This window comes from Mustela putorius, unplaced genomic scaffold (genome assembly GCF_011764305.1).
Source record: "Mustela putorius furo isolate JIRA1106 unplaced genomic scaffold, ASM1176430v1.1 tig00000127_pilon_pilon_pilon, whole genome shotgun sequence".
NCBI lineage: Eukaryota > Metazoa > Chordata > Mammalia > Carnivora > Mustelidae > Mustela > Mustela putorius.
This window is the reverse complement of record NW_025421288.1, coordinates 11863963-11890973: the sequence shown is the minus strand read 5'-3', so window position 1 is coordinate 11890973 and position 27011 is coordinate 11863963. Positions and strand designations below refer to the sequence as shown.

At 39.5% G+C, this 27011-nt stretch overlaps 1 protein-coding gene across 1 annotated transcript in view; it reads right to left on the bottom strand.

Moving 5' to 3' along the window:
* Positions 1–27011, bottom strand: part of KDM2A (lysine demethylase 2A) — a 112078-nt gene that overhangs the window by 61851 nt on the left and 23216 nt on the right.

Here is a 27011-nt window from a genome sequence, read left to right as displayed (position 1 = left end):
ATATACAGAATGATCCTAAAATTCTCTGAAAGAGTCAGCATACACTTACTTAGCCTGACCACAAATATGCCCTCCACAAAACCAACTAGCTGAGAAATGAGTTAAAGTGCTGGATCCCTTCCACCACCATTGCCTGCTTTTCTACATACCATTTAGTATAATCAACTGTTCAGTGCGCTTGCTGCAGATTTAACCATGATATCATCACAATTCTGCAAAGGAAAAAACCTTGGCTGTTAAGTAGCAAAATCACCCTCTGAAGTTCAGGATGAAGATAAGACACCTCATCAACATCCTGAAGGAAAATAATCTGAGTTCAGATGTTATACCAAAAGCACATTTTTGTTCCCTCAAAGGAACAAAAATTCGAATATACCTACTTTTCTCTTTGGATAATGACAAAAGAAGTATTTGTAATATTATATTTTCTATCAACATGCAAAATATTCAATTAGTTTATCCATAAGCAGCCTGGTAAAGATGTGTTAATTCCTCACTCTACCTTCTGTCCCATTCTTTCAAATTTTCACTTCCTTTTTGTAGCCCCAGAACATTTTTTAAATTTATCACTTTCACTATCTGACATTTAAAAATTAGTCTAAAGGAAATTGTATCCCCCCCTAAAATGTTAAAGGTTTGCTTTTTCTAATTATTTACCTCCTAGAACAAAAAAGGGAATTTTGGGGGCGCCTGGGTGGCTCAGTGGGTTAAAGCCTCTGTCTTCAGCTCAGGTCATGATCCCCGCATTCTGGGATCCAGCCCCACATGTCAGGAATCTCTGCTCAGCAGGGAGCCTGCTTCCCTTCCTCTCTCTCTGGCAGCCTCTCTGCCTACCTGTGATCAGTCAAATAAATAAATAAATCTTTAAAAAAAAAAAAAGGAATTTTAGAAAGCCTAATTCTAAAAAACAAAAAACAAAAAAAATTCTATTCTAAAAAAAAAAAAAAAAAAAAAGAAAGGAAACAATCTTTAAATTATCCACACACAACAAAAAAATATCATCCAAAAATGTAAACAATAATGAATTCAGAAATACTCAGTTTCTCGCTCAACCTAACCAATTTCTTAACTTTATTTTCAATAGCCAATGAACATCCACTGAGACCCAAATACTCCCTGAACACTTCTGTTTACTGCTTGATTTGTTTCTACAGAAACAGACACCCAGAACACAGAATACAAAGATAATGCCTAGTTTTTTTCACCATCTTCTGTAACTGATGCAACTGATGCAACTCTAAGTCATTAGTATAATACATGATACAAGCCATGCCACTGCAGCTCCTGGAAGGTAAAGATTAGTGTACCTATTAGGCCAGAACAATTTACAGAAAAAGAGAAAACAACAACAACCTAGAAGTTTATCTCAAATTTAAAGAAGTAAATGATCTTTATGCCTGTCACTGAGTAAGGTACTGCAGACCTCAGAAGACAGCTTGTTCTGAAAAACACTGACTTGAGACATTTGCTCAGTAAATAACACAATGAAATGTGCCACACATGCATCTTCTCCGAAGTCTTTCGGTTAAGTTTAGAGAGCCAGCAAGTAGTCCCTGGAAGCAAGATTATATAAATGCACCTACTTCCAGTCTTGCTACATTGCTGTCATCAGGATGCTTTCCTCTACCTCCCTTCTCTCTAGAACTGATAGGTTTTTGATTCACAAAGGTCAATTTCTTAAGCAACATATGACTTTTTTTTCCAAACTGTCAAACTTGAGATTTAAAGGGGTCATGAAATTTCATGTGTAGAAGTAGTAGCTCCAGAAGGAACTGACAAAAGATCAAGAAGCTGATATTATAAACTGTCCCCCACAAACACATACACTCCTCCCCTCTCCTACTGTCATGACTACATTACAATCCTGGCAAGACCTCTTTCCTTCTGAGCTTTCAGTTACCCATCTGTGCCAACTCAAGTTAAAGCAGAAAAAATTATGTCTTCACTCCTGTAACTACCTAGGAACATTAGTTTAAGACTGGTAAACTGGGGGCACGTGGGTGGCTTGGTTGATTAAGTGTCTGCCTTCAGCTTGGATCCATTCCAGGGTCCTGGGTTTTAAGCCCCACACTGATCTCCCTGCTCCATGGCAAGGGACTGCTTCTCCCTCTCTCCCTGCTTATGCTTGCACTCACTCACTCTCTCTGTCAAAAAAAAAAAAAAGACTGGCAAATATCTTGTTGCTGGACTGTTTAATGCTTGAAGTCGGTTTACTTTTTCTTTCTTTCTTTTTTTTTTTTTTTAGTATTTTTTAATTTATTTGTCAGAGAGAGAAGGAGAACATAAGCAGGGAGAATGGTAGGCAGGAGAAGCAGGCTCCCCACTGAGCAAGGAGTCTGATGTGGGACTCAATCCCAGGACGCTAGGATCATGATCCAAGCCTAAGGCAGACACTAACCAAGTGAGCCACCAGGCATCCCTGAAGAAAATATTTAATAAAAGTAGTTATACTCGGGATGCTTTGGTGGCTCAGTCAGTTAAGCTGCTGCCTTCGGCTCGGGTCATGATCCCGTGGTCCTGGTATCGAGTCCCCCATCGGGCTCCTTGCTCGACAGGGAGGCTACTTCTCTCTCCCCCTCGGTCTGCCACTCTGCCTGCTTGTGTGCACCCCCCCAATCTGACAAATAAATAAATAAATAAAACCTTAAAAAAAAAGTAGTTATACTCAAGCTACTAAGGGAAACTAATAGTGCAACTTAATGGCCACATCTTTGCTAAATTTCTCTAGACTTAAGCATCACATCTTATATTACCAATCACCTTCAGCCAAGTTCAAATTCTTAGAAAATTCACTTTCAGGGGACCCTTCGTGGCTCAGTCAGTTAAGTGTCTGACTCTTGATTTGGGCTCAGGTCATGATCTCAGTGTTGTGAGACTGAGCCCCACGTCCAGCTCTACACTAGGCATGGAGCCTACTTAAGATTCTCTCTCCCTCTTCTTCTGCCCTTCCCCTCACCTCTCCCTCAAAAAAAAAAAAAAATCACCTTCAGGTATGACTCTATTTATTATTTATTATCTTAAGCAATACTACATAATGAAAACAAAGGAACTGGAGTAAGAAGTGGGTGTGAGCCTGGGTCTAAGTACTGCCTTGATGAGCTTCAAATTCCCTAAGACATTTTTTTTCTTGGTTGAAAATGTCAAGAATTTCACCAAACATACAGGATTGCTGTGAGGTTTAAATGAGAACATATGGGGAGCCTGGGCAGCTCAGCTGGTTGAACATCTGCTTCAGCTCAGGTCATGGTACTGACATCCTGGGATTGAGCCCCGAGTTGGGCTTCCTGCTCAGTGGGGAGTCTGCTTCTTTCTCTTCACCCTCTCCCTCTGCCCCTTCCCCCTGCTCAAGCTCTCTCTCTCTCTCTCTCTCGCAAAGAAATAAAATCTAAAAATAAATAAATAAATAAATAAGAACATATGTACAAATACTCTGCAAACTGTGAAGTGCCTTACAGATTAAGAGAGAGGCTATGTAGAGTAGTGGCAGGGTTTGGACCAGGTTTCCAGGGTTCAAATCCTGGTTTAGCCTCTCACTATATATGATCTACTTAATAGAAGCCATCACCCAGGACTGTATATGGATCAAATTAAACAGAAACAAGGTAGCCAGCACATGTTTAAAAAAAAAAAATAGCAACTGTGGTTTTGAACATGAATCAAAATTGGGACTGGGAAACCAAACATCATGCCCCCAAAGAATGGTCTGTGTGGCTAGAGATAAATCATACTTCAAATGCCTCTTCTCAAACAGCATTAAACATCAGACAAGATTTTTTTCTTTATCATCCCAAGCAATAAGTTAATAAATTTTCCAAGTCCACCCCTTTGGAATGGAGCTCTTTTCTGATTACACCATCTCTAAATCTCTTCACACCAAATGTCTAATCCTAGGGATGAAATTTTATGAGATCCAACAACTGCATTCTCTCCACCCCCTCACTGCCAATAATTTAATATGAAGGTTTAATTTCTGGAAGGTGTTATTCAGGAGAAGGCCCTTTTCTAAGTAACAGAGTTCATATCATTCTTAACTTCTAGGTAGAGGGAGCTTGAAAGAATGGTCAAATCTGAACAGGGGAAGTGTAGAGTCAGAAGACATAGCAGCAATGAGCTTATACTAGAACAAACTCCTGGACATTAAGACAATCAGACGGGCGCCTGGGTGGCTCAGTCATTTGAGTGTCTGTCTTCAGCTCAGGTCACAATCCCAGGGTCCTAGGATCAAGTCCTGCATTGGGCTCCCTGCCCCTACCTCTGCCTGCCACTACCCCTGCTTGTGCTTGCTCTCTCTCTCCCTGACAAATAAATAAAATTTTAAAAAATATATTTACCAATAAAGAAGACTAGAGAACGTTGAAAGTAAATTCAAGGAAAAAAGAGGGCTGTCCAACAAAAATAAAAGGCTTAAACAAAATCCACACCTGCTTGCCCGGGTTGCTCTAAATCTTTAGAAATAATCATTATACATACTTACAGACCATAAGAATTAAAACATCCTAATCTGAATTATTTGGTATAATAACGATTCTCTTAAATTGTTGGAATGTAATGAGAGAAACCCTGGTGAAAAGTATGCCAATTTGTTAGAATTTCTTATTGCCAAGAGGAACAGGATTAACCAAAGAAACTGATATTATTTAATAAATTTTAATTTATCCTTCACTATACTTCTTAGGCAATCTGTTCAGTAGTGGGAAGAAAGTTCCTAAGATAGACAGTAAATAATCAGAAGAAGGCCCTAAAAGCTCTCTCCCCACCACTATCCTCATGAGAATTCTTTTTTTTTTTTAATTAAAGATTTTATTTATTTATTTGACAAAAAGAGATCACAAGTAGGCAGAGACACAGGCAGAAAGAGAGAGAGAGAGAGAGAGAGGAAGCAGGCTCCCTGCTGAGCAGAGAGCCCGATATGGGGCTCGATCCCAGGACCCTGAGACCATGACCTGAGCGGAAGGCAGAGGCTTTATTTAATCCACTGAGCCACTCAGGCGCCCCTATCTTCATGGGAATTCTAAACCTGTGTCTCCCATGGCCTTTGCCCAAGGAAGTACACGTTTTAAGTCCTTACTACAGGCGGAGTAGTGTCTAAGGCACAACAGAAAGAAATGGATGGAAGACAGCTACTATTTTCAAGAATCTCACAGTTTATATGGAAAACAAAACCCAGTTAAGAAGGCTAAAGGCACAGGAAAAAGCAGAATGAGAACAAGATCCTACAGAAAGTTTAAATGATCCAGCTTCACACAGGTGAATGTGGCTAAGAAATGCAACAGCTGGAGGCACCTGGGCGGTTCGGTCAGTTAAGCATCTGCCTTCGGCTCAGGTCATGATCCCAGGGTTCTGGGATCGAGCCCCACACTGGGCTCCCTGCTCAACAGTAAGTTTGGTTTTCCCTCTCTCTCTGCCCCTCCACCTGCTTGTGCTCATGGGCCCGCACTCTCTCTCTCTAATAAATTTTTTTTAATCTTAAAAAAAGAGAAAGAAATGCAACAGCTGAATATCAATGTGGCTAGGTATTACTACATATTCAAAAATAGTAAGAGCTAACATATGAATGCTTCCTATATGCTAAGTATTTTCAAGGCCATTTTTCTAGCTCATATAATCCTCAAAATAGCCCTATGAAATAAAATAGCAAAATATCAATTTTAGTTATGAAGAAAGTAAAAATCAAAAAGGTTGGGTAACTTGAGCCAGGATAATTTAACAAGTAGCCAAGCTGGGAATTCAACCTAGGTCCAAAAGATTGGTTACAAAAAAGTTACAAAAAGTCTATATTCTCATCAAATTCACAGAAACAAAGTAAAATTGTGGCTGCTGGGAGTGGGTGGGGGAAGTGCAGAGGTGCTGTTCAAAGTTTTTAAGGTTTCAATTACATAAGATGAAAAATTTCTAGATCTGTTGTACAACACTGTGCTTACAGTGAACAAAACTGTATACGTAAAAACTTGTTAAGGGTAGAGAATTCATGCCATGTATTTTTTCTTTTTTAAATACACGCGTGCGCGCACACACACGGTGTGACACCCTCCCCTCCCCAAGTCGACATTCTTAACTCTCAAACTTCTTAGTCTCAGGAATCCCTTACATTCTTAAAAATTACTGAGGACCCCAAACAGCTTTTGTTTATATGTTTTATATAGGTTTTTAAATATTTTATTTGAGAGAGAGAACACAAGCAGGGGGAGTGGGTGAGGGAGAAGCAGACTCCCCACTGAGCAGGGAGCCCAATGTGGGGCTTGATCCCAGGACTCCGGGATCATGACCTGGGCAAAAGGCAGATGCTTAATCGACTGAGCCAACCAGATACCCTGTATTTATGTTTTATTTAGGTTATTTATATAGGTTATATATATTTACTGATTATAAATTAAAGCAGAGGAATTCTCTATAAAATGTCAAAACAAGGCAACACATTGTGCCTATATTTCCACACAGGCTCAAGGAAATTTCAGGATTTCAGGGTAATAATTCACGGGACCACAATGAGAGTACAGAGATTATAGCAGGTACATATAAATCAAAAGTAAGAGCACAACAGGAGTACTGAAAATGCACTTTAATATCTGAAAAAGCACTTGTATAGGTGCTGTATATAAGCACTTGTATTTCCTACTACCTTAGGAAATAATAGGAAATACAAGAGTACACAAATATACATGCCATTAGCTCTGCAAGCAAGGATATCACACATCATGTAGTTCTGGAAAATTACTGTTTCTAGAAAATCTCCAATCAGAGAATGAGAGAAAAAGACAAACAACATCTTAATTATTACTATGGAAATAGTTTTGACTATGCAGATCCCTATAGAAGAATCTTGAGTATAAATCAAATACTTTGAGAACCACTGTTCTACATCAATCATCTTTAAACCACAAGTTACAAAAATCAATTCAGATCACTGGGGCACCTGGTTGGCTCAGTCAGGAGAGCATCCAACTGTTGATCTTGGGGTCATGAGTTTGAGCTCCACCTTGGGTGCAGCGATTACTTAAAATAAAAATGAAGGAGCGCCTGGGTGGCTCAGTGGGTTAGGCCCCTGCATTCAGCTCGGGTCATGATCCCAGGGTCCTGGGATCGAGCTCCACATCGGACTCTCTGCTCCACGGGGAGCCTGCTTCCTCCTCCCCTCTCTGCCTGCCTCTCTGCCTACTTGTGATCTCTGTCTGTCAAATGAATAAATAAAATCTTTCAAAAAAAAAAATAAATAAATAAAATAAAATAAAAAAATAAAAATGAAAAACTATGGGGCACCTGGGTGGCTCAGTGGGTTAAGCCTCTCCCTTTGGCTCAGGTCCTGATCCCAGGGTCCTAGGATCCAACCCCAGGCTCAGTGAGGAGCCTGCTTCCTGCCCCCACCCCCCACCTCTCTGCCTACTTGTGATTTTTGTCTGTCAAATAAATCAATAAAATCTTAAAAAAAAAAAAAAAAAAAAACAACCCAAAACTAAAAAATATATCAATTTAGGTCATATATGCATTTTTGGAAAATGAAGTAATAATAGAATGAAATTTAAAGTGTCAGAAAATGTAGTATGGGTAAGTTCCATTTCCTGAAACTTTTGTTAGTTATGTACATCCAGCTGTATGCAAAGTACAGGTGGTAACATAGAATAATATATTTCTTACTGCAGGTCAAAAATCGTAGAAAACACTGCACAACAAGAATTAATTTCTCTATTCTGCCACAGCAAAGGCCATACACATAAACCTACAATCTGGAGACTGAAAACTGAGAATTTTTGACAACCAGATACTCTCCAACAAGAATGGAATTAAAGGTTTCAGATGGATAAAATTTCTACAGACTTAAGGAAGTTCACAGTTCACCTTATCACTGTTAGCCACAGCCATCAATAAAGCTTTTCCTACCACCTTCTCTTCCACTGTCAATTCAGGGAAAGGGAAGACAAGAGAGGTTATCCAGGTTCCACTGGCCACAAATAAAGGTGTTCTTTCCTTCCCTCTAAACAAGCTCTTGTTTTTAATCACTGGATTCACTTCCAAAATGAAGGGCCTGCCTTCACAGCAAACTGGTCAACAACTGCTCTGTTATCAGCATTACGGTTACTGCTCTCATCCTGAATCTTTAAGATTTCAGGGGTCAAAACTGCAGCATTCTGACCCAACAATGGTTCAAGTTATAGATCTCTCTTGGTATCCCGGCAAAAGAAGGCTTGCATCTGATGAACTGCAACAAATGGAAACAGCACGCAGTGAAAGGCAGAGCCAGCCTGCACCCACAGCTGAAGCTCCACCCACAGCCTGGCAATCCAGGACACCCAGAAGTCTCAAGGGTTTCGCTGAGAAGCCACAAAGACCGACTCTACTGGAGGCAGTAAGTGAAATATAAAATCACTGCCTGTTCCTCTCTACCAGAACTGAACTACAGAATTTTATTTCAGAAACCATTTCTCCCAACTAGTCCAAATAGACCAATAGGAAGTGTGATGAAAATTATCAAAGACAGAGGCAGGCCTAAACTCAGTGATGTATCATTAATGGCACATACTTTTAAAAAGTGGGGTAACATGCATATAACTTAAGATTTATCTTGGTAACCATTTTTGCGTGTTCAATGGCATTAAGTCCATTCACAATGTTATGCAACCAACACACTATCTGTTCTCCAGACCTTTTGTATCATTCCATACTTAAACTCTATACTTACTGGCATATACTTTTCCAATGATAACATTTTTTTCTGCTATCAATATACCCTAAGATGCAAATGTATCTCCTTCTAAGAACAGACACAATCCCACTATTGTCTTGAAACCTAGAGGGATAAAAGCAAATTCTGGAAGTAGAAATCTTCCTTTTTACTGCTATCTCCCCAGAACCTAGCACAGGCCTGACAAGTATAGATTCAAATATTTATTTGCTACATGGCCCAAGTATGATCCCACAAAATTTATCATAGAAGGAAAAATAAAGATTTACAACACTGAGATCTGTTGGTTATGGCCTTAGCCAATCTTAATCATCACTACCAGTTGGACATTCTAGCACTGGGAACCTCCTGACTTAATACAATTTAAATGCTCAATCACGCAGGAACCATTCTTGCCAAAATATTTAATATGACTCTAATCTTCTAGACCCAGGTTCCAGTTTACAAGCAATACATTTTAGGAAAACAAACTGTACAGTTTAGAAACACATTTATTTTAAATGATGTCACTCATACAACTATACTTTTTGACAAAGGACCAAAGACAATTCAACATTTCAGTGTGGGAAAAAAGTCTTTTTCGGCAACTGGTGCTCTAACAACTAGATATTCATATCCTCCCCCCAAATCCAAATACTGACCTACTACATTTCACAAAAACTAATGCAAAACAGATCATGGATCAGAGACTTAAATGTGAAACACAACTAAAAAACTTCTAGAAGAGAAGCAGGTGGGTGGCACAGTCTTAGGTTAAGCATCTGACTCTTGGGTTTCAGCTCAGGTCATGATCTCAGGGTCATGAGACAAAGCCCCCACAATGGGCTCCACAATTAGCAGTCAGCCTGGATTCTCTCTTCCTCTGCCACAGGCCCCAACTATGCATGCACACTCTCAAATATTTTTTTGGTATATGTGCTGCCAAAGCAAGGACAAACAAATATTAAAAATTAAACTTCCAGAAGATAAGAGAAAACTTAGGCTTGACAGTAGTTTTTAGCTATAAAACCAAAAGCACAATCCATGAATGAAAAAACAGGTAAATTGGGGTTCATTAAAATTAAAAGCTGCTTAAAAATTTTTATAACTTAAAAAAATAAAAAACTGCTCTGTGTAAGACACTGTTAAGAGAATGAAAAGATAAGGCACAAATGAAAAAAAATTTGCAAAAGGAGTTTAAAACTTAAGTCTACACAAAAACCTGCACACATATGTTTACAACCGTTTTATTTATAACTGAGAAAATGTGGAAGCAACCAAGGACATTCTTAAGTAAATCGATAAACAAGCTGTGGTACCTCCAGATAATGGAATATATTATTCAGCTCTAAAGAGAAATGAGCTATTAAGCCATGAAAAGACATGGAAGAAACTTAAAACGTGTATTACTAAATGAAAGAAGCCAATCTGAAAACGCTATATACATACTGCATGATTCCATGTACATGACATTTTGGAAAAACGCAAAACTATGAACAGTAAAAGGTTAAGTGGTTGCCAGAGGATATGGAGAAGAAGGGATGTAGATGTACGTAGGCGGGGCATAGATTTCAAGACAGTGAAAACGATTTTGTGTAAACACAAGAATGGTGGATACAAATCATTGCGATTGCGATTTGTCAAGACCGGCTGCATGTACACCAAAGGTGAATCCTAATGTAAACTGCAGACTTTGGGAGTAATGTCAATGTAGGTTCATTAAGTGTTATTAAATATACCATTCTGGTGTGAGATTCTGATAGGAATCTATGTGCCCACAGCAGAACAGGGTATATATGAGAAATCTCTGTACCTTCCACTCAGTTTTGCTATGAAATCTAACACAGCTCTAAAAAATAGCCTATTTGGGGCCTGGGTGGTTCAGATGGCTAAGCATCTGCCTTTGGCTCATGTCATGATCACCAGGTCCTGGGATCAAGCCCTGTGTCAGGCTTCTGGCTAAGCAGGGAGTCTGCTTCTCCCTCTCCCACTGCCGCTCCCCGTTTGTGCTGTCTCTCTCTCTCTCTCTCAAATAAATAAAATCTTAAATAAATAAATAAAATTAAAAATGAAAAATAGTCTATTTTCTTTTTTTTTAAATTTTTTATTTTTTATAAACATATATTTTTAGTCTATTTTCTTTAAATTATGTCCATATAGGGGCGCCTGCCTGGCTCAGCTGGTTAAGCCACTGCCTTCAGCTCAGGTCGTGATCCCGGAGTCCCAGGATCAAGTCCTGCATCGGGCTCCCAGCTCCACAGGGAGTCTTGTTTCTCCCTCTGATCTTCTCCCGTCTCATGCTCTTTCCCTCTCTCTCTCTCAAATAAATAAATAAAATCTGTCAAATAAATAAATACAATCTTAAAAAAAAAAATCAATAGCTGCTGCTGTGAGGGGAAAGGAGATGGGGAGGCATACACAGGTGGAACACAGATTTTTTTAGGGCTGTGAAACTATTTTGTATGTTATTCTAATGGCAGATATGTGACAATACACATTTGTCAAAACCCAAGGAATTATAAACACATGGGTGCAACTCTACTGGAATCTATGGACTTTGTGTAATAATCTCATGTCAATGTAGGTTCATCAGTTTTAACAAATATGCCAACCAAGGCAAGACATTACAGAAGGAGAACTGGGGGGGCTGGGACGGGGTATGTGGGAACTCTACTTCCTGCTCAATTTTTCTGCACATCTAAAACTCCTTTAAAAATTAAGTTATTTTTAAATAACTGAGCACCTGGGTGGCTCAGTCGGTTAAGCTTCTGCCTTCAGCTCAGGACATGATCCCAGGGTCCTGGGATCAAGCCCTGCATCGGGCTCTCTGCTCAGCGGGGAGCCTGCTTCCCTTCCTCTCTCTGCCTGCCTCTCTGCCTACTTGTGATCTCTGTCAAATAAATAAATAAAATCTTTAAAAAATAATAATAAAATTTTAAAATAATAAATAAATAAATAAATAGATAGATAGTAGTCTGAGGGTCCCTGCATGGCTCAGTCAGTTACGCTTCTGCCTTCGGCTCAGGTCATGATTTTGGAATCCTGGAATTGAGTCCTGCATCAGCTCTCTCTGCTCAGTGGGGAATTTGCTTCCCCCGCTCCTTCTTCCCCCTGCTCTCTCTAATAAGCAAATAAAATCTTAAGAAATAAGAAGTAAAAATAAAGTCTTGGGGTTTCCAGGTTGATTGAGCATCCAATTCTTGATTTGGGCCCAAGTCATGATCTCAGGGTCGTGGCATCATGCCCCACACCAGGTTCTACACAAGAGTCTGCTTAGGATTCTCTCTCTCTTCCTTTCCCTCTGCCCCTCACCCTGCTCATGTGCTCTCTCACTAAAACAAATAAAATCTTAAAAAAAAGTCTTATTAGTTAAAAAAAAAAACCTACAAAACACCAGTTTATGTCACAAAAAAACAAAAAAACAGAGGGACTGTTCAGAGCCAGCAAATTTTTACTACAAGGGGCCAGAGAATAAATATTTTAAACTTTGTGGGACATACGGTCTCTATCACAACTACTCCACTATGCTACTGCAGCAAGAGAGCAGCCACAGACTACACATGCCTTGATTTATGGCCACTGAGATTTGAATTTCATATAGTTTTCGTATGTCATGAAATACTACGCCTCTTTTTTTTTTCCAACCATTTAAAAATGTTAAAACCAAAGAACTGAAAACAGGTACCTAAACAAATACTTATACGCAGATGTTCATAGCAGCACTATTCAAAATAGCTAAAAGAGGGCGCCTGAGTGGCTCAGTCAGTTAAGCATCTGCCTTCAGCTAAGGTCATGATCCCAGGGTCCTGGGATCGAGTCCTGCATCAGGCTCCCAGCTAAGATGGGAGTCTGCTTTGCCCTCTCCCTCTCTCCCACCGTTCCCCCACCCCACTCGTGCTCTTTCTCTCACTCATTCTCTCTCAAGTAAGTAAAATCTTAAAAAAAAAAAAAAGCTAAAAGACAGAAACAATGCCAATATCCGTCAACAGATGAATGGATAAACAAAATGTGGTATACCTATGTCAATGATTATTCAGTCGTAAAAAGGAATGAAATACTTATAAATGCTACAAATGTGAATGAATCTCAAAAACACACTAAGTGGAAAGAGCCAGACATAAAAGGTAACATATAGTATGATTTCATCTATATGAAACCCAGAATAGGTTAATCCACAAACACAGAAAGTCAACTAGTGTTTACCAGAAGCAGCAGGAGAGGAAATGGGGAAACCGCTTACTGATAGAGTTTCTTTCTCGGGTGCTTAAAAAGTCTTGAACTTGACAGAGGTGACAGTTAAACAATGTACTGAATATGCTCAATGCCAATAAATTATACATTTTAAAATGGTTAATGGTTAATTTTACGTTATGTGAATTTTAAATTTTTTCATTGATATAGGGAAAAAACATAAAAGCTATTCTTGTCTGGTGAGCTGTACAAAAACAAGTGGCTAGAGAGACTTGGCACATTGGCTGTAGTATGCTGACCTCTGTTCTAGATAAAGATTAAAGAGTCATAATTAAATGCAATGACTAAACAGGACTGACTCCTGAACTGAAACCGGGTTGGCTTCTCTGTTAGGAAGGGAGCCTGCTTCACCCCTCCCTCTGCCTGCTTGTGCTCTCTCTCTGTCAAATGAATGAATAAAATCTTTAAAAATAAATAAATAAAAATAAGACAGTTGGGGAAAAATGTATTTCATGAATGTAGAAAACTGGCTTGGGATCCCCCAATATGAACTCTGACATCATGTTAAGATTAATGTTCCACATTCCTCAGGAATAACAGCTGATAAGAGCTGGGCTGAAGAATGCACCTGGTTCCAGGACTCTTCTAGAAAAGTAATGCTTTTCCATGGACAGGCTCAATTAGGCAGGAATGCTGAGGACCTGTGCCTTGTGAACATGGATATAAATTGGATCACGATCACTACAATATGGGAAATTCCTGAAAAACAACACATGCATGCATGCACACAGCACAAAACACACTAATTTGGTGCTATAATCCTGCATTCCCACTGACTTATAAAATTAAATTTTAAAAAACCTTCCCCCAGGCAGGGGGAAGGGAGTTAAATGGGTGATGCGTATTAAGGAGGGCACTTGTTTTGATGAGCACCAGATGCTGTACGTAAGTGATGCATCACTAAGTTCTATACCTGAAGTGATATTACACTGTATGTTAATTAACTGGAATTTAAATACAAACTTGGAAAAAAAAAACTTTTCCTCCCAAGGGGGAAAAAAATCTGACTGCAGAAATTAAACGACCGCTTAAACATTTTTATTCAACTTAAACTACTCAACATCTCTGGAATGACCCATATAAACTTTTACAGCAAGAAAAAGTTATTTATCCCTACTGCAGGTTGTCCTAAACCAGCAAGGCCCAGAAGAAAGATAATGTCAGCTACATGTGTAATTTTTCTTAGCATCTGTATTTTTTAAAGGTGAAATTCACTTTTAATATATTTTAATCTAACAAATCTATTCACATCAATCTAACAATTGATTCACATGTAATCAATAACAGCATTTCAATATGTTGGCATCTCTTTCTGCCCATGGGTCCTGTCCGGGTGCTTTAATAAAATCACCTTTTTACATCCCCCCCACCCCGACCCCGACAAAGGGCATTGTCATTATAAAAACATTTGGGGATAATTTAGATTCTTATTCCATACTAACTCTTCAAACGCAGTGTGTATTTTACAACCTCATCTCGATTTAGATGAGCCACACTTCACATGCTCAGTAGCATGTGACACTGGCCTTACTATACTGGACAGGACAGTCTAGCTCTTAGAAGAAGCAACAGAAGCAAAGCTTAGAAAATGAGCTACCAAGAAAGGGATTTAATGTATGTATATGAATCTCCCAAGGCAATATATACTGAAATCGTTCTATATTTTCACATGATAACCAGATAAACAACACTCACCAAGGCATAAACTAACAAACTAACCTCAATCCTGCTCTGGAACCCTCCATGATATCATCCAAACAAAGGAAGTTCTCACATCTCTATTCTGGTAAAAGGAACTTCACTCCACATTCCCACACAAATACACTGAACTGGGCGCTCTGTCCTTCGGCTTTCATCACCAGGTTCAGGCTGAACCCTGGGATGAAGAGGAGCGGAGTCTTGTTCCTCCCTCTACCACCACTCTCCCACAGTGGTACGAAATAACACCATTTTAACTTGGCATTTTCCTTTGTCCACTAACCCCTCTTCACATAATTTTGTCCAACTAACTTTCAACTCCCGCAAGAGAGATCATGTCAAGTCCATACTCTCCAACTCAGACGGCTGCTCCCAAATTAACTGCGGCCTCTTCCTCCTGACATTCCCTTATTTCTAAAGGAAATTCTGTCAGAACAAATGGCTTTAGGAGAACAACTAACAACGCTTCAAGATCAATCTTCTTCAATAAGTGGCCTAGAATCTACTTCCTAATGTGTAGAGATTACAAACAAAAATGCCACATGTCACTACAAAGGTAATTCAAATATATTTGACGATCGATGATAAGCTAATAGTTCAATTACTCTTTCCTACTATCCTTCCCCAAAATGTTTTTCTTGCCCCCAAAAGAAAGCGGCAAAATTTTCACAGTTTTGAGAAAAGGAAGTATTTCTTACTTGTCAGACTACAAACAGTAACTTGACCCCTAGTTACGGAATTCAGGATAAGCTGAGACAGTAAATTTCTTATGTTTTGATCTATTTATTGGTCAGAAAAGCAAATATACATCTTTAAGCTAAATAGCTGAAGCTATGTTTATTTCTTCTAGCTTCTTCCCTTTGATTAAATCTTTCTAGGTGTATTAAAAAAGAGCTATAGTTTGGCTCAAGATCATACCACATTGTTGAATTTTGCTATCTTTTGGTTACTGACCCTACAAAACACAGATTCTAGTAACTAGTAATTATAAATATTTATAAAAATACTAAATTACTATCTTTTTCATTCTTAATATAAAGTAGAAATTGTGTGTGTACAGAAAAAGACATGGAAGATACATGAACTGATAAATGGTTACTTCTAGGAAAGGATTAGGATTGGAGAGTTCAAGAGCCTCTTTAACCTTATCTGTAAAAGTTTAATTTTGTTCAATAGTGCATTCATATTTTATTTCCATAATTAAAAACTAGTCAGATCTGAAATACATATAACTTATTCAGTTTTGAAAATTATAATAGATACCATTTATTGTAAGTTCATTGTTTACTAAGCAGTCTACATTCATTATCCCATTAAACCCTCAAACAACCCTAAGAAGATATCATTATCGCCCCTTCCCATTTAGAAATGAGTAAACCGAGACTCAGAGAAATTAGGAAGTGCCCTGTTCAAGGTCACACAAATGCTGGGACCCAGAAGGAACTCCAAAACCACACTAAAGCAAACTCACAGGAAATTTAACACATTGATTATAGTCCTGTTAAGAAAATACTGAGTTAATTCAGGAGTAAAGAAAAAACTTTTTTTTTTTAAAGATTTTATTTATTTATTTGACAGAGATCTCAGGCAGAGAGAGAGAGAGAGAGAGAAGGAAGCAGACTTCCTGCTGAGCAGAGAGCCTGATGGGGGGCTAGATACCATGACCTAAGCCGAAGGCAGAGGCTTTAACCCGCCGAGCCACCCAGGCGACCCAAGAAAACACTTTCTAACTTTTGCCCTTGTTAAAGAGCTCCAAAAGAAAAATCTGCTTATTTATTTGTCAGCCTCAATAAAGCAAGTAGTATGAACATTCTCAAGTACTTGATTGGCTTATTAACCATGCTAAACATGGTTGTAGCATCCTGAACCTAATGAAAGTTTTAAGAGATTTAAGTAGAATTGCACTGAGCCAGGTACTGTAGGCCCATATCTCAACTATTTTCATTAATTCTAGGTGACGTACAACAGTTTCAGGTGGACTGCACTTTATGGTATGGATTTGTTTCTAATAAAGGGGGAAAAAAATCTATGATTTGAGTTTTATCTACCAAAGAAACCCCGTAATTTTCTTTACACCAACTATAAATGATCTAGTAAAGACATTTTGTTCAATCAATATGTATGTACCAATTTGATTTACATCACCACTAGAAGATCAGCTAGGAGTCCTGCTACAAGAATCTCTCATGTAAGGGAACTACTCAGTCCCTGGGGAAGCCCTTGATCCCTGAAATTCTCTTTTCTTCTTAGTTTAATAAGGTTTAGCTACGTTCAATGACTCCTGAAATCCAGTGAACAGCCTATTTTTTAACCTGATCTTTCCCAGGATGGCAAAAGAGATGTGGTTAAGCCTGGATAAAATACACAAGGCTTATTTCTACTCTTATACACCAAATCTTTCATAACAGCATTGTTTTTGAGTTGGTTACATACTCTGGACTCACATGGCAGACACTTTAATAAATCTTAGCCCTGTTTCAACTTCCATCTTGCATAGTTTTTCCGGTTATTTATATTAGTTCAGGAAATCTTTACTGCTAGTGCTACAAATTAACTTTAGTACTCAGCCAGGTTCTCAGAGAGTTTCAAACATTAACATGATCCTAAATGAGATCAGAAAGCTACATATCCTTGAAAATTTTTATAAAATACTTATTCTCCAATTAAGGAATAAAGAGATAAAATCCACTAAAATGATGGGAAAAACATGGCATTATAGTTTATAACCAATAATAGACTAAAGAGTTTTCTACAGCAAATAAATAAATAAGAAGACTAAATAGTTATTTTCCATCTACAGATTTGGTAGTGCTCATTTACATCCAGCGGCATCAGTTCATAGTACACATGCTGTTTCAAGTCCCTTTCCCAAACTCTAGCCCCCTTCTACCATCTTTCCTTACAAATGATGACCTCATGACATTTTAAAGAACATCAATAGCTTAAAAGCTAACAATTACAGTTTTCCTTTCCCACCATACTGGGGCAATCCCGCTCTCTTTCATCTTGCCCCTATCATTAAGTTACCTCTTCACCCTCCCAGTGAGTCTCAGTAATCTCACTCAGATACTAAAACAACGAAGTTCTTTTTTTGCTTTTTTTTAAAGATTTTATTTATTTGAGAGAGCGGGAGAGAGAGAAAGAGAGCGTGTGCGCGTGCACACACACAAGCAGGGGGAGGGGCAGAGGGAGAAGCAGACTCTCCACTGGGCAGGAGGCCAACGAAGGGCTTGATCCCAGAACCCCAGGATCACAACCTCAGCCAAAGGCAGACACTTAACTGAGCGACCCAAGCACCCCAACACAACTAAGTTCTATGTTGTGCTTTTCCCACCTTCCTATCTAAAATTATGATTTCTTGGGGTGCCGAGATGGCTCAGTCCTTAAGCGTCTGCCTTCGGCTCAGTTCATGATCCCAAGGTCCTGAAGCTCTGCACAGGGCTCCCTCCTCAGTGGGAAGGCTGTTTCTCCCTCTCCCACTCCCACTGCTTGTGCTCTCTTTCCCTTGCTGTGTTTCTGTCAAATAAATAAATAAAATCATTTAAAATAAATAATTAATCTTAAAAATTATTTCTTTGGCTCTCTTCCCTCACCCGTTCAAGATTTAACATTTCCAGAGAAGCCATTATTTAATCCTGATTCCTGAAGTTCTATCACCACAGTCCACCCAGTTCTACCTACTTATAGCCATGAAATAACTCTTCTCTTTTCTTTGCCACTACATTGAGACCAACCAAGTTCAACTTCTGTTTCTCTCTAAAGTTTCCAAAACTGACTGTTATATTTTGCTTACTGATGACAATTAAAAGAAAAAACAAACTCAGAACATTTTAATTGACAATTAAAAAAAAAAAACAAATTTGGGGCGCCTGGGTGGCTCAGTGGGTTAAGCCTCTGCCTTCGGCTCAGGTCATGATCCCAGAGTCCTGGGATCGAGCTCCGCATCAGGCTCTCTGCAGGGTGGGGTGTCTGCCTCCCTTCCTCTCTCTGCCTGCCTCTCTGCCTACTTGTGATCTCTGTCAAATAAATAAGATCTTTTTAAAAATAATAATAATTTAGGAAATTACTGGGGCACTCCGGTGGTTCAGTCAGTTGAGTATTTGATTCTTAATTTCAGCTTGGGTCATGACCTCAGGGTCATGAAATCGAGCCCCATACTGGGCTCCGTGCTGAGTATAGAATCTGCTTAAGATTCTCTCTTTCCCTCGGGGACCCTGGGGTTAAGCATCTGTCTTTGGCTCAGGTCATGATCCCAGAGTTCTGGGATGGAACCCGAGGCTGCAGCTCCCTGCTCAGCAGGGAGTCTGCTTCTCCCTCTGTCCCTCCACCACCGCCCCCCACCCCGCTCTTGCTCCCCTCTCTTGCACATGTTCTCTCTCAAATAAAATCTTCAAAAAAAAAAAATCTCTTTCTGCCCCTCCCCTCCTAAGAAAATTTTAAGATTCTTAAGAAACAGAAAAGATCCTTATGCTTACAAACAATAAGAAAATAAAATAATTTAGGAATTACAAAGTTATAAAAATAAAAAAGTTCAATGGTGCCTTTGGACCTTTTCTCTTCTCCTGAGATCATCTAGTTTTCCCTATGATAAAAGATATGTTATTTAATTTTAAAATTTTTGGTAATTTGGTGGGCTCCCGGCTGGTTCAATTGGTAGAGTAGGTGACTCTTAATCTTGTGGTTGTGCGTTTGAGCCAAATGATGACTGTACAGACTGTTTAAAAATACAATCTTTTTTTTTTTTTAAAGATTTTATTTATTTATTTGTCAGAGAGAGAGAGTGAGAGCGAGCACAGGCAGACAGAGTGGAAGGCAGAGGCAGAGGGAGAAGCAGGCTCCCTGCGGAGCAAGGAGCCCGATGTGGGACTCGATCCCAGGACGCTGGGATCATGACCTGAGCCGAAGGCAGCTGCTTAACCAACTGAGCCACCCAGGCGTCCCTAAAAATACAATCTTTTAAAAAAACTTATTTCTTAATTTTTTAAAAAAGATTTTTATTTATTTATTTGACAGAGATCACAAGCAGGCAAAGAGGCAGGCAGAGAGGCAGGCAGAGAGAGAAGGAGGGGAAGCAGGCTCTCTGCTGAGCAGAGAGTTCAATGTGGGGCAGAGAGCTCAATGTGGGGCTCGATCCCAGGACCCTGGGATCAGGACCCTGGGATCATGACCCGAGCCGAAGGCAGAGGCTTTAACCCACTGAGCCACCCAGGCACCCCTATTTCTTAATTTTTAAAGATCAAAACATATCAGAGCAAGGACAATAAACAGATGATCAGTGAAAAGTTGCTGAAGAGGACCATCCCACAATATTTTTTCATAAGTTATATCTAATTACAAAGAACAAAATATGTTTTTACAGGAAAGACCTGACAGTCATACCTGTAACAAAGTTATCAAACATAGCATCACCAAGAGTGAGGCAACCTGATACTGTATCTCATGGAAGGATCCAATAAATATACACCAGTGGTACAGTATTTTTGCCAAAATATTTAACCTGAATCTAACCACCTAAAGTCTCATAAACTTAAAACTAAAATCCTCCTTTCCTCATGTTTTAGTCTCAATTTTGCCCTATCAAATTTTCTATAGGAGGATCTCCAACAACACTCATAAAGAATGGAGTTGTAGAACAGATATGGATTTGGTGTGGACCTCAATTTCCTCACCTATAAAATGAGATTGTATAAAATACTGCCAACCTCAGAGGTTGCTTTAAAAATCAAATAACATGCCTAATAAACGTAAAATGTCTAAAATACTCCTTGGCTTTACTAGAGCTATTCAGTATATGTCCGTTGCCCTACCGTAACACACAATTGTTCTCTATCATGTGTCACGGTTAACAAAGCATTTTTATATACATATAGTCTCATCATCTGATTCTCCCTATAAACTATAGCTACAAGTCAGTAAAAATGAATACAGTAACATAAATCTTCCCACAAGGAGTTCATCTTTTGAACATTATAAAAATCAAAGCATTTATATTCATTTGTACATGTTCTTTATACTGGTAGTACTGGTTTTGCATACTCCCAATTAACACAAATTTCAGTTACCACATTTTAATTAAGTAACATCAAATTTTAATTACCATGGTATATATGAACTGTGACTAGTTGCATAAAATACAAACTTTACTGCAAGTTTCTCAGTCCACAAATCACTATGTAAATAACAGTTTGCATCATGATCAGGAACCAATCTCATCACTTCTTTCAGTCTGTTAGGGATGAGTCACCGGGCACATTTTTCAGTTCTGTACACACAAACAGCAAAGTGTATAGCTGTGTTCCTCCTATTCTACCAGTGATAAGCCCATTTACAAAAATGGACAATCAAGAGAGGGAACTGGCCTACAAAGGTGAAAATGAAGGAAAGAAATGACGGGTGCTTGGGTGCCTCAGTTAGTTGAGAATCTGACTCTTCATCTCAGCTCAGGTCTTAATCTCCGGGTCTTGCTGTGAAGGCCCCCAGTGGGCTCTGTGCCGGGCAAGGAGCCTACATAAAAAAGGAAGGGCAGGGAGGGCAGGGCAGGGATGAAAAAGGACAAAACTGGAAGTAAAATCTGAACAGGAAATAAATGGAGTTAAATGCACCAAAGGAACTGAGTACAGGTAAACTTTCAACATAAATAAGGAAACTTATTGTGGCGACAAGGATGAAGATGTCCCAGAGAAGTGACACCAGAAGGAAAAAAAAAAAAAAAAAAAAAAGCTTAAAGAACTCTCAAAGATATTGCATGACACTGAAAGTGCAAAGGATTAATGATGGAAGCCATGGCATCCAAAAGACATTTGCAGACATTTGCTCCACATCATAAATTATGACAAGAGCAGGCAAGCATTACTTAAACTATACAACATGGGAGTTTTTTTTTGTCTTTTATTATTATTTATCTTTTAAAGATTTTACTTATTTATTTGTCAGAGGGGGAGAGTGAGCAAGCACACACAAGCAGGGGATGCAGCAGACAGCGGGAGAAGCAGGCTCTCTGCTGAACAAAGAGCCTAATGTGGGACTTGATCCCAGGACGCTGGGATCATGACCTGAGTTCAAGGCAGATGCTTAACTGACTGAGCCACCCAGGCGTCCCAATTATTTATTTATCTTTAAGTGGGAAAGAGAACATGTTCAAGTAGAGGGTAGGGGGTGGAAGGAGAGGGAGAGAGACATACACTTTTTTTAAGATTTCATTTTTTTTTATTTGTCAGAGAGCACAAGCAGGGGGAGCAGCAGGCAGAGGGAGAAGCAAGCTCCCCACCGAGCAAGAAGCCCAATGTGGGGCACCGTCCCCACCAGCTGAGCCACCCAGGCATCCCAAGGGAGAGAGAGTCTTAAGCAGGCTCCATGTTCAGCACGGAGGCTGAAGCAGGGCTCAATCTCATGACCCTGAGATCATGACCTAAGCTGAAATCAAGAGTGAGACGCTTAACCAACTGAGCCACCCACATGCCCCTAAACTACTCAGTAATAAGTTTTTAAACTAAGAAATAAAACATTTTATTTTGTTTTTTTAAAGATTTTAAGTAACCTGTACACCCAATGTAGGACTCAAACGCACAACCCCAAGATCAAGAGATGCATGCTCCACCAAGTAAACCAGTCAGGCACCTCGAGAAATAAAACACTTTATTATTTATTGATTGGCTGATTTTTAAGTAGGCTCCATGCCCAACACAGGGCCTGAATTCATGACTCAGAGATTAAGAGTCACATGCTCTACTGAGTGAGCCAACCAGGTGCCCCTAAAACACTTTTTATTTTGTAAAGACTTATTTGTTTGACAGAAAGAGACAAGGAGAGAGGGAATACAAGCAGGGGGAGTGGGAGAGAGAGAAGCAGGCTTGTAACCAAGCAGGGAGCCCAATGTGGAGCTTGATCCCAGAACCCTGGGATCATGACCTGAGTCAAAGGCAGATGCTTAACCAACCCCCAAAACACTTTAATATTCAATGTTTCTGGGGCGCTTGGGTGGCTCAGTGGGTTAAAGCCTCTGCCTTCGGCTCAGGTCATGATTCCAGAGTTCTGGGATCCAGCCCGCACTGGGCTCTCTGCTCAGCAGGGAGTCTGCTTCCCTTCCTCTCTCTGCCTGCCTCTCTGCCTACTTGTGATCTCTCTCATCTCTCTCTGTCAAATAAATAAAATCTTTAAAAACAAAACAAAACAAAAATATTCAATGTTTCTAATGCTTTAAATTAAACCTAAATAAATAAGCATACCAAATATTAGTTTTACTTTATCATTTCTTCATGTATATAGTCAACAATGAAATAGTTTTTGAGAATTTTAACAAAAGATTTAAAAAGTCACTTCATAATTTTTCTGTTGATCATCCTGTGTGGTTTCAGCTTGCATGGTCATTTTTATAGTCCCACACTACCATGCAAATTGAAAACTGCCTGTACATATGTATGTGGATATATATACACGGGGTGGGGGGGTTATATATATATACATATATTTTTTCCCCTCCTCACTTAGTCCCAAACCATCTAAGAGTCGTAAGTTACATATACCATGGCTCTTTCACCACTAAATACTTAAGTGTGTATTTCCTAAGAATAAGAATATTTTGGAGGGGCACCTGCATGACTCGGTGGGTTGAGTCTCTGCCTTTGGCTCAGGTCATGATCTCAGGGTCCTCGGACTGAGCCCCACATCGGGGCTCTGCTCGGCGGAGAGCCTGCTCTCCCCTCCCCTTCTGCCTGCCTCTCTGTCTACTTGTGATCTCTCTCTGTCAAATAAATAAATAAAATCTTTAAAAAAAAAAAAGAATATTTTTTAACCTAAATCAACTTTGATAAATGCTTCAAGTTACTTTTTAAGAATCTATCTATTCTTCAGAAATACAAGATGGAATCAATACCTGCTGCTGTTCAAAGACAAAAACAGTAGCTATTAAATTTATAAATTGGTTTTTCAGATGTAGTATCATTCAGGCAATTATACAGTTTAACCCCTACCTTCTACTTGAACATGTTCTCTCTCCCACTTAAAAAAAAAATAAGTGGGCACCTGGGTGGCTCAGTGGGTTAAGCCACTGCCTTCGGCTCAGGTCATGATCTCAGGGTCCTGGGATCGAGTCCCGCATCGGGCTCTCTGCTCAGCAGGGAGCCTGCTTCCCTCTCTCTCTCTCTGCCTGCCTCTCTGCCTACTTGTGATCTCTGTCTGTCAAATAAATAAATAAAATCTTTAAAAAAAAAAAATAAGTAACTGGGACACCTGGGTGCCTTAGTCAGTTAAGCATCTGCAGTGGACTCAGGTCATGATCCCAGGGTCCTGGGATCAAGTCCCACTTTAGGCTCTTTGTTCAGTAGACACCCTGCTTCTCCCTCTGCTTGCTGCTCCCCCTGCTTGTGCGTGCTCGCTCACTCTGACAGTATCAGTAGTAAAAGTAAATGGATAAAAATAAAGTAAATGGGGTGGGGGGAACCTGGGTGGCTCAGTTCGTTAAGCGTTAACTCTTGATTTTGGCTCAGGTTGTATCTCAGGGTTGTGAGATGGAGCCCCACATCATGCTTCATGATGGACGTGATGCCTGCTTAAGATTCTCTCTCTCTCTCTCCCTCTGCACCTCTCATTCTCCCCGCCCCGCTCACTCTTGATCTCTCTAAAAAAAAAGGAAAGTAAATGGGTAAAGAAAACTTCTTAAACCTAGTCAAATATTCAATAATTTTAAACACTTCCTAGGTATCTAGGGAATAAAAATAATTTTTGTAACCCTTACTTTAAAATATGTTGTAATCCTTCCAGAAATTCAACAACCTCAAATGGAACCTCATGATGCTACACAAAAATGCTAAATTAAATACATGACAGAATTTAAGTACACAGTACAAAAAAAAAACTGTCACAAGTAGTTAGGGACAGAAATTTATTTGTATTTATGTATGTATGTATATATGTATGTATATATTTTAAGACAGTTTATTATTATTGTTTTAAGTAATCTCTACCCCCAACATGGGACTTGAACTCAGGACCCTGAGATCAAGAGTCCCATGCTCCACCAACTAAGCCAGCAGGTGCCCCAGGAAAGAATTATAGTTAATTGAATTCACAACTTTTTTTTTTTTTTTTTTAGCACCTGCCATATGCCAGACACTGTTAATATTCTGGTTACTAAGTGTGGCATGGGCCGTGCCCTCAGAATCCACAGAGAGTAAAGTAGAAAGACAATCAGGATATATTCTGCTATCTGCAGAAAAGAGGAGAAGGAGCACCTTATCTAACAGGAAAGGAGCGAGATGTCAAAAATTTCCTAAAGGTGGGGCGCCTGGGAGGCTCAGTCATTAAGTGTCTGCCTTCGGCTCAGGTCATGATCCCAGAGTCCTGGATCAAGCCCTACATCAGGCTTCCTGCTTGGCGGGAAGCCTGCTTCTCCCTTTTCCTCTACTGCTCCCCTGCTTGTGTTCCCTCTCTCACTGTGTCTCTCTGTCAAATAAATAAATAAAATATTTAAAAAAAAATTCCTAAAGGATATAACATCTAAGCTGAAATTTGAATAATATACAGAATTAAAAAGAGAGGAGGAAAAGTGTTCAACTCAGACAGAACTGCATATGCAAAGGCCCAAAGTAAAAGAGGGGACAGAACGCTAAGAAAAAATAGCTGAGCACAGTATCATTTTCAGTTAATGGGAAAAGAGAAAGGGAGAATATGGTGTAACGGAAAGAAATTCAACCTGAAAAGACCTGGTTTCCAGGCTTTGCTCTACAACTTAATAGTTACATAACTTTAAGACAATTCTCTTTCCCTCTTCGGGCCTTTATTTCCTAATGAGCAAAATGAGAACCATATTATTCCCCCTCAAAAGGTTGTCTCTAGGATCAAATTTTTATTTTTTTATTTTTATTTTTTTTAAGATTTTATTTATTTGACAGAGAGAGATCACAAGTAGGCAGAGAGGCAGGCAGAGAGAGAGGGGGAAGCAGGCTCCCCACAGAGCAAAGAGCCCGATGTGGGGCTCAATCCCAGGACCCTGGGATCATGACCTGAGCCGAAGGCAGAGGCTTTAACCCACTGAGCCACCCAGGTGCCCCTAGGATCAAATTTTTAAAAGAATGTAACAACCCATAAAAGCAAAAGAATGATAATAAAGAATTTCACTCACCAAAATAAACCATTAAGAATATATAAAGTGACAAGTCACAGATTGGAAAAAGTATTTGTGGCTCATACATCTAAGAAAGAACTTGTATCCAAATATAATAAAGAATCTACAAATCAAAAATTAAAAGATGAACAAGCCAATAAAAGGTGGGGGGGAGATCTCAACAGACATTTCATCAAAGAAGATATACAAATGGCCAATAAGTTCATGGAAAGGCATTCAATATCATTAGCATCAGAGAAAAACAAAATTAAAATAATGAGATACTACTTCTACCGGCTAGAATGGCCGATTTCAAAAACCAAATGAGGGTGCCTGGGTGGCTCAATTGGTTAAGCAACTGCCTTTAGCTAAGGTCATGTTCCCAGAGTCCCACATCAGGCTCCCTGCTCAGCAGGGAGTCTGCTTCTCCCCGTCCCTCCCACTGCTTGTGCTTGGCCACTCTTTCTCTCTCCCTCTCTCTCTCAAATAAATAAATAAAATCTTTTTTTTTTTTTTAATTCTTGCAGGTATATGGAACAAAGGCAATTCTTGGGGCACCTGGGTGGCTCAGTGGGTTAAGACTCTGCCTTCAGCTCTAGTCATTATCTCAGGGTCCTGGGATCGAGCCCCACCCTGGGCTCTCTGGTCAGGAGGGAGCCTGCTTCCCCCCCTCTCTCTGTCTGCTGCTCTGCCTACTCTGTCAAATAAATAAAATCTTTTATTTATTTTTTTTAAAAGATTTTTATTTATTTATTTATTTGACAGAGAGAGATCACAAGTAGGCAGAGAGGCAGGCAGAGAGAGAGAGAGAGGAGGAAGCAGGCTTCCTGCTGAGCAGAGAGTCCGATGCGGGACTCGATCCCAGGACCCTGAGATCATGACCTGAGCCGAAGGCAGCAGCTTAACCCACTGAGCCACCCAGGCGCCCCAATAATATCTTTTAAAAAGGGCGGGGGCAGTTCCCATACATCATTGGTGGGGTTGAGTATAAAATGGAACAGCACTTCAGGAGTTTAGCTATCTTCGAAGTTACACATACATCTATCATAAGACCCAGCAAGTACAGCTTCATATACGAAAGCACATCCATACCAACTTGCATAAGAGTATCACAGCCTTATCCATAATACCCCAAATGGGTAACAACCCAAATGTCTATCAAAAAGAGAATAAACAAACTGTGGTATACATACACAATATGTTCAGCAATAAAAAGAACTATGAAAACACATGGACAAATCTCGAACACATAATGTTACATGAAAGGAGCCCCTCACAAAAGATAACCTGCTGTAATTCCATATA